The sequence below is a fragment of the Cucumis melo genome, chromosome 5 (genome assembly GCF_025177605.1).
Source record: "Cucumis melo cultivar AY chromosome 5, USDA_Cmelo_AY_1.0, whole genome shotgun sequence".
Taxonomy (NCBI): Eukaryota; Viridiplantae; Streptophyta; class Magnoliopsida; order Cucurbitales; family Cucurbitaceae; genus Cucumis; species Cucumis melo.
In genome coordinates this window covers 5764371-5775723 of record NC_066861.1, presented here as the reverse complement: position 1 = coordinate 5775723, position 11353 = coordinate 5764371, and the positions used below count along the sequence as shown (strand labels likewise).

General features: G+C 31.0%; 1 long non-coding RNA gene across 1 annotated transcript; it reads right to left on the bottom strand.

Moving 5' to 3' along the window:
* Positions 1-2001: 2001 nt before the first annotated feature.
* LOC127149616 (uncharacterized) lies at positions 2002-3277 on the bottom strand. The gene is made up of 4 exons (XR_007821301.1): positions 3163-3277; positions 2989-3065; positions 2852-2915; positions 2002-2246 (listed from the first exon to the last, which is right to left on the bottom strand). It is a non-coding gene; the product is annotated as an uncharacterized LOC127149616 (long non-coding RNA).
* Between the last annotated feature and the right edge of the window lie 8076 nt (positions 3278-11353).

Sequence of the window (11353 nt, the reverse complement as noted above, 5' to 3'; positions counted from 1 at the left end):
CAGCAAAGTGGAGAAAAAAGACGAAATGACAAACTTGAAATATTTAAAAAATGGCTAACTTCATATGCTTTGTTACATAGATCGTAAATATTTTAGTGGTTTGTTATATTCATGAAAATTTTCCTAAAACTAGTTTAAATTTAATTGTGTAAGATCAAACATGAAACTAAAAGTTTAGAGATTTACCGGGCAGTTTTCTTTATTAGATTTTGCAAAACTTTGAAAGGACAATACAGGTGTGTAAATTCATAGTTTGGGACCCAAGCATTCTTTTTCTTCATTTTTATCTTTTTTTAATTTTATTATTACTTTTTTTTTAAATGACTGAACCTTTCATTGAATCTATAAATTTCAAATTTTATTTGTTAATTAATTTTTTTATTAACAATTTTGGTTATGTTTTAAAAGGTTAAAATGAAAATATTTATGGGTTGGATTATGAGATATAATCCTTGTTTGGAAGAAAAGTTATGATAACCCTCTTGTTTTAGGGTTATCATAACCCCTTTTCTCTCTCTCCTTCGTCTTAAACCCTCTGCAACTCTTCATAATCCTATATCTTCAACTCATTTATTTTTAAACTTTTTACTCTTTTATTTATCAAATGTCATTTGTTTTTAATTAATTTAATGCTTTAAAAAGAATATTGTTTTTTAATTTATTTTATTTACGAAATTAATTTTAATTAAATATTAATTATGATTAGTTTACTCATTTAAATTTTATATTTAACTTTTTTTTAATTTTTTATTATTTCATGTCTTTTATTTATTTATTTTTTTTTCATTTTCAAATATTTTATTTTAAAACTAATCTATCCATATCTAAACTATTTTTGATAAATTAAGTTACATGAATTTCTAAAAATACGAATTTTATTAAATTTATAAAAAATCAAAACAAAATCAAATTAGACAATTTAATATTAAATTAAATAATTTTTGAATCCTTAGATAACCTAAAAAATTATAACAAATATTTTAAAAAATGTATAAAACTTTCATTTTAAAAAAATTCAATTTAATGGCGAGATTTGATTTAAGATTTATTTCAATTAAATTTTGAATCTAAAATTTTTACTAAAGCTCATACTTTTTCAAAATGTAGTCTTTTATTTTTCTTCTTCCTTATTTTTATATCTTAACTAATTCATTATAATTTAATTTTAAAAGAAAAAACTGTAATTTATTTTACTTAAAAAAATTGAAAATTTTAGGTCGTATTTAAAGAAATTAAGACAAATTATTTTACGAAAACTAATACAATATGTTAAAATAAATATATAAAATTCGTGTAATGGATTTAGAATATAAATTTTAAAAAAATTATTCTCATGTAACGATTATTTAAAAAAGATTTGGCAAATTGTTTTATGAAAACTAGGACGATTTCGTAAATTAAATATACAAATTTTATGTATTGGAGTTAGAATATGAATTAAAAATAATAATAATTTATTTGCACATAACAATTACGCAAAAAGGTTGAAAATGGATGTCATATTTAAAGAAATTACTGAAAATTGTTTTACGAGAACAAGACATTTTGACAGATTAAATATACGAACTTTGTGTATTGAATTTATAATACAAATATTTAAAAAAATTAATAATTTATTCGTATGTAATGATCTCGTAAAAAACGTTGAAATGGACATCACATTTAAAGAAATTACTGAAAATTATTTTACGAAAATAGCACAATTTGGTAAATTAAATATACAAAACTTGTATATTGGATTTAGAATATGAATTTTCAAAAAAATGTATAAAAAAATAAATTTCATAACGTTATCTATATAACATTCCCCTAAACATATTTTATCATAAAACTACATTTTTAAACATTTTCTCCAAATACATATTATGTTAAAAAAACTAGATTTATTATAACACTAACCCTCCATAACTCAACCCTTCTGTAACGACCCAACTCCTTATACTGAATCGAAGTCATTACTAAATATAGAACAAGTGGTTTAAGTCATAAAATTTATTAAAAACGCATAAGGTTTAAGAAATTTTATTTATGAAAATTTAAACAAGGTAGTTATGCAAAAAGGTGTAATGCGTTCTAAAGTCCTACTCGGGCCCTATCTACATAAAAAGATGATAAGTAATGAAAAGTACTCAAACTCAAGTACGAAAGTCTAAAATAAGGATAAGCGGAAGCAGTAGTCCCTATGGCCCGCCACGGTCACTTCGGGTCGCTCGCCAGCTTGCCCTTGCCCTTGCCTCGTCCTCTACCTGAAAACATGAAATGAAGAGAGTGAGTATAAAATACTCAGTAAGGGACCCACTACTAGTCCCACTAGGTGCCTGTTAACTTCCTGTCAGAGTCCTGTAACTGGTACCCAATCTCTGGCACGTTCCCGAACACGTGCGACATGCGCTCCCGTAGGAACGTAACTCTGGTCTTCGGTGCCCCGGAGGACACCTAGGACAATCGGGATGCGAGGACCCCGTCGAGTCACTCGAGTCATATCTATATCCATGCTAGACTGGTGTCCCGTCGGACCACACAGTCCTCAATAGGTGGTGATCCCGAAGGACACCCATGCAGGTACGACTCTAACAGATTAAGCTAACAGGTACCCTAATCGCAGTATACATACACATGGCATCAGCATATAACATATCAGACAAATCAACATTTCACTCTCTGTCTCGACACCCGTCGTACAGCCATAATAGTTCTCGTCACACATAACATGCTATCATATAACCATATCGTCATTTGCATCATACTATCATTGATTTCATGCATCGTACTGTCTAGGCCTCAACATGCACAATTGAAGTATACGTAGTCTCATAATTCTAAACACGGAGCTAGTAGTAGAATCTCTTACCTGGAGATTTACTTGACGAGTCCTAACCGCGAGGCGGTATGCTTTCCAAGCGACGAGGTCCTAACTGTTTGATATGCCAAACTTCGTAATTAGGTCACCAACGACTAACGGTTCAAGACTCATTTGAAATGACTTACCCTAGAAAGAGGTTGCAGTGCTCGAGCCCCTACTGAAGAAATCCCGCGCTGCAGCAATTACTTGGTCCAAGACGTCCCTTAAGGAAAATAATTTAATTTAGTCCCAAATTAAATTAATTAACGTCCGAAACATGGAGTCTTACTGGGAAATGCCACAATAATTAATTAAATTACCAAAATTTAGGTGGATGGAGCCAAATTAGTCTTGGCGGCTCGGCTGGAAAAGGACAGGGACCGGCTCGGCTTGGCGTAGGCGCGGCTCAACTCGGCTCGGTACAGGAACTTTACGCGTGTGGCTCGGCTTGCGGCAGGAGGGAGGCGCGGCTCGGGTTGTGGTGCAGGCGGCGCGGCTTGCACGCGGGCGCGACTCGGCTACGCAGAAGCGCGCGGCGCGGCTCGCACGCGGACGCGGCTCACACGCGGATGCACGCGGGCGCGGGTCGGGTTTCCGGAAGATGGCGCGGTCGAGCGACGGGCTTCGCGGCTCCGACGGCTAGCGCGCGGCGGTGTGGCTCGGATCGGGGTGCAACGCGGCTTGCGGCTTGGCTGCGGCGCGACGCGGACGGTGGAAGATCGGCTGGCGGAGTCGGGCAGCTGACGGCGCGAGTCAGGCGGCTTGAGGTCGGCGGGACAGACGCGAGCGCGGCATGCGGCGGCTCGGCTTGATCTGTTCTCCGACGCGCGAAGGTGACGCTGCCTCGGCTTCGGGCGACGGCTGCAGACACGACGCGGTTGGGAGGGTGGTTCGGCTTCTACTGCGGCCGGCTCCGACGCTTGTGCTTGAAGCTGGCGACGGCGTGCGGCGGCGTGCGGCGGCGGCGCGGAGAGTGGCGGCGGCTAGGGTTTTTCTTCTTTGGGGAGATGAGGAGTTTCACGCCTCCCAATGCCTCCTTTTTAAAAGAATTTAAAATAATAAAAGAAATTAATAAACCCTCTTTTCTCTCTCTTCAATAAAGCCACCCTTGACCCTTTCCAAGGCAAATAATTAATTTGCTAATCACCATTAATTAGATTATTTCACCCCTAACTTCAATAATTAAAAAAGAAATAACCAAGGAAAACTTTACCCTTACATTAAGCATAAGGTCCACAATAATCCAAATTCATAACAATTTGAAGAAAGAAAAAAAAAACTCTTGAGATGAACAAATGAAACTCTAATTTGCTGGGGCGTTACACCTTCCCTCGACCTCTAAAGTTATAAAAGTCACATAGTTTGTGTTAGTTGTTAAATGTTGATTTGTTGTGATTAATATTTAAAGTTTGGTATGTAACAATTTAATTTCTATATTTTGTAATTTAATTCATATGATGCGTAAGTAATGAAAAATTTTCAGGTACAACATATAAAAAATTGAAAATTTTCACAAAATATAGCAAAAAATATTTTTAAATGAGCTACAAAGGATTTAAAAGATTTTGCTATATTTTTCTAATATTTTGGTACATTTGAAAATGTGTCTAATTTAGGTTTTGTTTTTATTTCAAAATTTAATGAAATTCCATATTCGGTAGACTGATGAACTAATAATTAGGGAGTAAAATTAACATATATATATATATGTATGAACACATGTAAGGTACACCATTTACATTATGCTAAATAATAAAGTTCAATCGAAAATTTCGATAGAATTACGACAAAATTAAATTATTAGACATTTGAAAATATTTAGGCTAAATTGTTACAATTAAAATTTAATATAAAGGACTAAATTGTTAAGAAAAGTAGAGATGGATGGATTAAATTTGTACCTAATGAAATAAAAGTTAATAAACTAAATAATTTTTGGAAATAAAAAGTGAATTTTTATCTACTTTATTATTTGTATAAAATATTTACGGCTCAGCAATTTTTTAAATATTTCATGTTTGTCTTTTCCTTTTTATCGTCTTTCTTTGTCATTTGATTTTTTTTTCTTTTTATTGTCTTTCTTTTTTTTTCTTTTTTTTAAACTGTTATTTGGTTTAAAATTGTGTATCAAATATAAAAGATATATAAAAGATCTATTTTTTTCAAACTGTTGTTTAGTTGTTCAAGATCATGTAGACAAATCTAATCGATCGGGTATAGCCAAGTCTAAATGATTGGGTACCAAAGATTCTTGAAAAAATAGTACAAAAAAATCTTTTAAAAAAATCATTTAGCCAACTTTAAACCGTCATGTACCAAATCTTGAAAAAAAAAATCATTTAGATTTGGCTACCTACTAAACGATCAAATTTAAATGATCACCAAAAAATCTTGAAAAAAATCGTCAAATCAACTCTAAACGATGTGTAACCAAATTAAACGATTATCTAATCAAATTAAATTATCGTGTACATAGAATGTTGAAAAGAAATCGTTTAGATTTTGGTATTCAAATATAAACGATCGTACCAAACAATAGCCAAATCTAGACGATCATGTACTAAATATATTCGCGCATCATTGACAACATGGTTGATATGACATTTTTTGTCTTTTTTATCGTGGACCTATAAGTTTTTTTCGTTTTTAAAATTATTCTATGGACTATAAATATTTTGTTGATTTGTTATATTTTTAAAAAGATTCTTTTATTATATCCGTAGTTAACCAAAGATATTGCACCAAATTTTATTTGTTTTCGATTTGAGGTAGACAAAAAAGAACAATTATTTCATGGTAAGGGTTCAAAACCAAATCAATGAAAGGATATTGTATGCTATAAAGACACTTAGAGATATTTTTCTTTTCTTTTTGAGAAAAACAAAAAACGTAGAGCTTTCTCACATCATGATGTTGATCGATGAGATGTTAACATAATTCATAATTTCAAATCTTTACTGACCACAACAGCTATCAAGATTAATAAATTTAAATATGTACTATTTTTAATTTTTATTCTTTTTAGTCTTTATATTTTTTTAAACTTTTTTATTGTTTTAGTTCATTTTGATCCTGTTAATTTTATTCTTAAATTTTAAAAATCGACCATTTTAATACACAAAAAAATAAAATAAAAATGAAAGTATATGAGTTAACTATAGTCACTTTTTTACAGTATAAGAACCAAAATGAACAAAAATTAAAATTATAACGACTAAATAAACCAAAACCGAAAGTATTTGAAGGAAAGCAATAATCAAACTAAAAGTCAAATTAATCGAAGAGGGAAAAAAATTTGCTTTACCTTTTTATAATGAACTGTTTTAAAAAAATATCAATAGTTAATAGTAATAAGAAAAATTAGTTAGGGAAATTAATGAGGCATTAAAAACACAACTAATTAAAGCTAAATAAGACAGCACATGGGATTGGTCACCCAACTTTTTTTGTGTGAAAGGGAAATATGTACTATATACCGATATTTTTCCAATTATCATTATAAAATTAGGATTATTTTCCCAAAAATTTGTTCTCTTGCCGACTTTTAATTAATTAATTTGGTTGTTCATTAATTCAAAACCTTTTTTTTAAAAAAAAAAAAGAAATTAATTTTCGTTGTACTTCTTTACCCTTTTTTTTTTCTTTTGTTGCAAGACAGTGAAAATTAATTGGATGAAATTAAATTAAAATTAAGAGGCACCGAAATTTTAGATAGCAAGAAAATAAAATAGAAAAAGACAAAGAGGAAAAAGAAAAATAAATAATGAACTTATTAATAAATCATTCGTGATTGTTATTATAAGTTATTTACATGTTGATTGATTAAATATTGTTTGTTTAATATTTTTATTTAGGAATTAATAATTTTGCTTTCTAACGGATACTTAATTTTTTTGTCATTTGTACGAAGGTTGAAGAATGAAAAGTTTTAAGAAGAAAGAAAAATGATTTCTCTTTATCCATTGTGAAACTATACAAAAATATCATACTCAAAAAAAGTTGTAAAATGAGTTTTGATGAATTTGTTTAAAATTCGAACCATATACATATTAAACTTGTTTATTTAATAATATTATTTTGGAATTCAATTCAACACATTTTCTTAAAAGGTAATTAATAATATCTTAATTATACAAAATATAGTTTGAGTAACGATGAACTTACTCTCACTAAGAGAATTGAGATGTCTAAAGTTCTTGCCCAATATAATAATTTAGAAAAACAAAAATAGCAAAATATGAATCTTTACGAATCAATGGGAAAAAAAATCATATTTAACTATATTGATATTTTGCCCTTTTAAAAGGATCGAAACCAATTAAATTTGTTGAACTTTGCAAATTACAAAACAACAATACTTCAACGCTTTATAAACCTTAACAATGTCGTAGAACTGTTTGCCTCTTGACTCATGCATTATTGTCGCATATTTGTATCTTTTTTTTTATTGTTGTAAATATGTCAATTTAAATCTAGATGCATTGTAATAGAGATGAGAAATAATAGTTATAAAGAAAGATAGATTTGTTATTTGCAAATATCTAAAAACCTAGCGATTAAAGAAAGACACATATAATAATACAAAAAAAAATTAAAAAATATTTCTCGAGAAACGTGTTTCTTGGAATTATATCTGTTGTATCTAACCTCTAATACTCTTGTGGAGTTATAAATTGTGTTGATGTAGTATTTGATCTCTAATACTTGATTCTCTAATTCTCTCTATTGAAAATTCTTGATGGCTTGATATGAAGGCGGAGTGCAAGAATATTTGTATGAACCTTCTATTTATAAAGTTCTATGATGGTCTTCACGGGATTGGTTGGTTCATGGATTAGACCTTGGGCCCAACCATATGAATTTGAGCCTTATTTAACATTTAGGCTACAATCTTTGGGTTCAGTTGATCTTTGGTCCAAATTATAAATAATATTTAATAAATAAGTAACTTGATCCAATGGATAATGAAAACACACGTAGTGTCATCAAGATTTACCAATTTATGTCTTCAATTTCAATTTGAGACACTGACAATTTTGATTGGTTCAAAATTTCTCGTTCAATACATACCTATTATAATAATAATAATAAAAAAAGTACAAACTTAACATTTCAAAATGTGTGGTGATTAAATTTAAAAATGTTGTGAGCAATAAACCTAAACACACTTAGAGATATAGGGAATGATACTTCAAAAAGAATTAGTAGAGATATTCATGATCACTTACTACTTCATTTTGTTTGGCAAAGAAAATAGTGGTGCACTTGGGTTCGTATTTCTTTGAAGTTTTGACAAATCATATATAATTGCTTTAGGGAATTGATGAATAATATCCTTTTTTTCTTGTTCTTCCTCTTGTTTTTTCATTGATTATAGTCTTGATACCACTGGGACACAATGATTACAAACCTCGAGAAAAATTCAACAAATTCGTATTAAACTCTCCTTCTCATAATGTTAGCATCCATTCGATGCTTACAAAAATATAGATGATGCGTTAGATTTCAAATATTTGTATACATTCTCAAATAGGTTAATTGTCCTTTAAACAGGGATTGAGAGATTTAAAATGCACAATCAACACTTTGTTATTTTTCCTTTGCATAAAAGGTGGGATATTTTGTTAAATTTGTTTAGAGATGAGGGATAAAATGGGAAGAAAAGAATCTCCTCGTTGGCCCTTTTAATATAGTATAGATATATATAGATTTATCAATCCTTGAAAAAAATTATTGACTAATGTTAGATCTAAAATCAAAGAATGGGTAGAATTTTAAACACCAATATAAAATATTATCTATTGTGATATTTCTCATTTTTATAATTATTTTTAAATATTATAAAATAAACTAAAATATTTATAAATTTAGTAAAATATTACAAGTAGACTAAGATATAGATAGTTGACTATAGTGAGATTGTGATACTTTGCTATCTTTATAAATAATTTTAAAGATTTTAACATTTTAAATAATTCTTAAAATGCAAAAAAGAAAAGTTGTTTTGGATCCAATTTTTGTGGATGGGCCGAGTTGGATCATCTGAAGCCCAATGTTCTACACTCCCACTGAAACTGAAACTTGAAAGCCTATTTTTTTCTTCTCTCTCTCTTTTCCGATTATTAGAAATAGTTTATAATTCTACAATTTTATAATTATAGCTGAGATCTCTCGTTTGTAAGTTTGAAATATTTTTTATGATTCTAAAAATTTACTTAAAAGCCAAGAATCATATCAATAACAAAATTCAAGTCTTTGTCCATCAAAAATTAGGAACAAAAACTATAGAAAAAAAACTCTTCAAAAGAAGTAACAGAAAACAAAATCGATGAAATAATGCAAAGAGACTAATACTCAAAGAAACCAAGCTCTGCTAAGGGAACAAAAACAATTCAAATCAAGATAAAACATCCTCAAGAAAAAACCAAAAATAATAAGCCAAACAAAACACAAAAAATAAGGGCCAAGAACGTTGATCTATGAGCAAAAGAGACCTTAATGAAGCATAGGTCCAGTGTATCAAAAGGAAAGAAGAATTAATAAATGACTTTCTCACTCTTCATTGAATAACCAATCAAAGGTATTTTATGGAGATATTTATACATTGGTGAGAAGTAAATAATTTGTTGCATTTAGTTCAACTAATTAACGAAGAAATTGAATTTCTAACTAATTGTTTAATACTCCCCCTCAAGATCGGGAGAAGATGTCTTGAATACCCATCTTACTCATCAATGGAAATAGAAAACTTACTGGAAGAGGTTTGGTGAAAGCATTTGCTAGTTGATTAGATGACCGAAATGGTAGTAGCTTGATGGTCCCATCCATTACTCTGTCTCGAACAAAATGACAGTCTAGTTCTATGTATTTGGTTCTTTCATGAAACATAGGAGTTTTAGCAATGTAAATGATAGTTTGATTGTCATAGAACAGGATGGTTGTGGATGATACTTCAATTTTCAATTCAGGAAGTAAGCTTGGAAGCCATATGATTTCACATGTGATAACAGACAAGGCTCTCGATACTCTGGTTCTGCCAAGGATCTTGATACTATTTGTTGTTTCTTTGATTTCAGGAAATCAAGGAGTTGCCAAGAAAGACACAAAAACCAGTGGTGGAACGACGGGTATCTGGGTAGAATCCCCAGTCTGCAATAGCAAAGGCTTTAATGGAGAAATCTTTAACTTTAGAAAGCATGATGCCTTTGCTTGGAGAGCCTTTAAGATACTTTAGTAGATTATTTGTGGCATTCATGTGAGTTAAAGTAGGTTTGGTCGTGTATTGGCTTAACTTGTGTACAACAAAGGTTATGTCAGGCCATGATATGGTTAGGTAGAGCAATCGACCAACAAGCTGTCGATAAGGTGTAGCATCATAGAGAGTATCTTTTTCAAAAGCATTTAGTTTAAATGTAGGTCCATAGGGACATTGACTGGTTTTGCACCAAGAAGGCTTGCATCTTTAATGAGGCAAAGGGTATATTGTCTCTGTGATAAGAAGAGACCAACAGATAAGGTTTTTGCCAATTCAAGGCGAAGGAAGAATTTGAGGTGGCCCAAGTCTTTTAAGAGGAACTTTTTATTTAAGGTTTTCTTTAGTTCCTGTATGTGAGTAGAGTTTGCACTAGTAATAATAATGTCGTCAACATATACAAGGAAGGCAATGAAGGATTCATCTTTGCCTTTGATAAACAATGAGTAGTTAGCTTTAGACTGTTGGAATCTCTGAGAAATTAATTATGAAGGTCAAGAATTTGGCAACCATTGTTTGGAAGCTTGTTTTAATTCGTAGATGGATTTATGAAGCTTGCACACCATTTTCTCCCCCTGAATTTCAAGTTGGAGTTTATGGCCTAATGGTAGATCCATATAGACTTCTTCAAATAATTCTCCATGTAGGAATGCGTTGTTCACATCCAACTGAACTAATGGTCATTCTTTTGAGACAACTACTATTAGCAAAGTTTTGACTATCACCATCTTTGCAACATGGGAGAAGGTTTCAAAGTAATCAAGGCCTTCTTGTTGGCTGTAGCCTTTTACAATAGGGTATGCTTTATATCTTTCAATGAAACCGTCTACTCTATGTTTGTTTTTATATTTTGGTAGAGGAATAATGCTCCATTTTTTGTTTGTTTTCATAGCTTCTAGCTCTGTTTTCATAGCATTGCGTCAGTCTTCAAATATTACTGCCTCATGGTATGATAGGTATTGATTGATGGGATATTTGGTGGATATTTGGTGGATTTTTGGATTGGAGGGATTTGCATATCGAGAAGGCTATAGTGGTAGGCTTGTAGGTATGAAGGAGGTTTGGTAGCTTGGTTGATCTTCGGATATTGGTGCTTTCAGGGATGTTGTTCGTTTCAGTGCTTGGTTGGGGTGCATTTGCTTCACTGGAGCTACTATTTTCAACAATATTTTCATGATCAACCGTTTACTGATTTTGATGCTCATCAATGCTAATTTTTAATATTTAGTTTGTGACAAGACTTGTTGTAATTTCGTTTT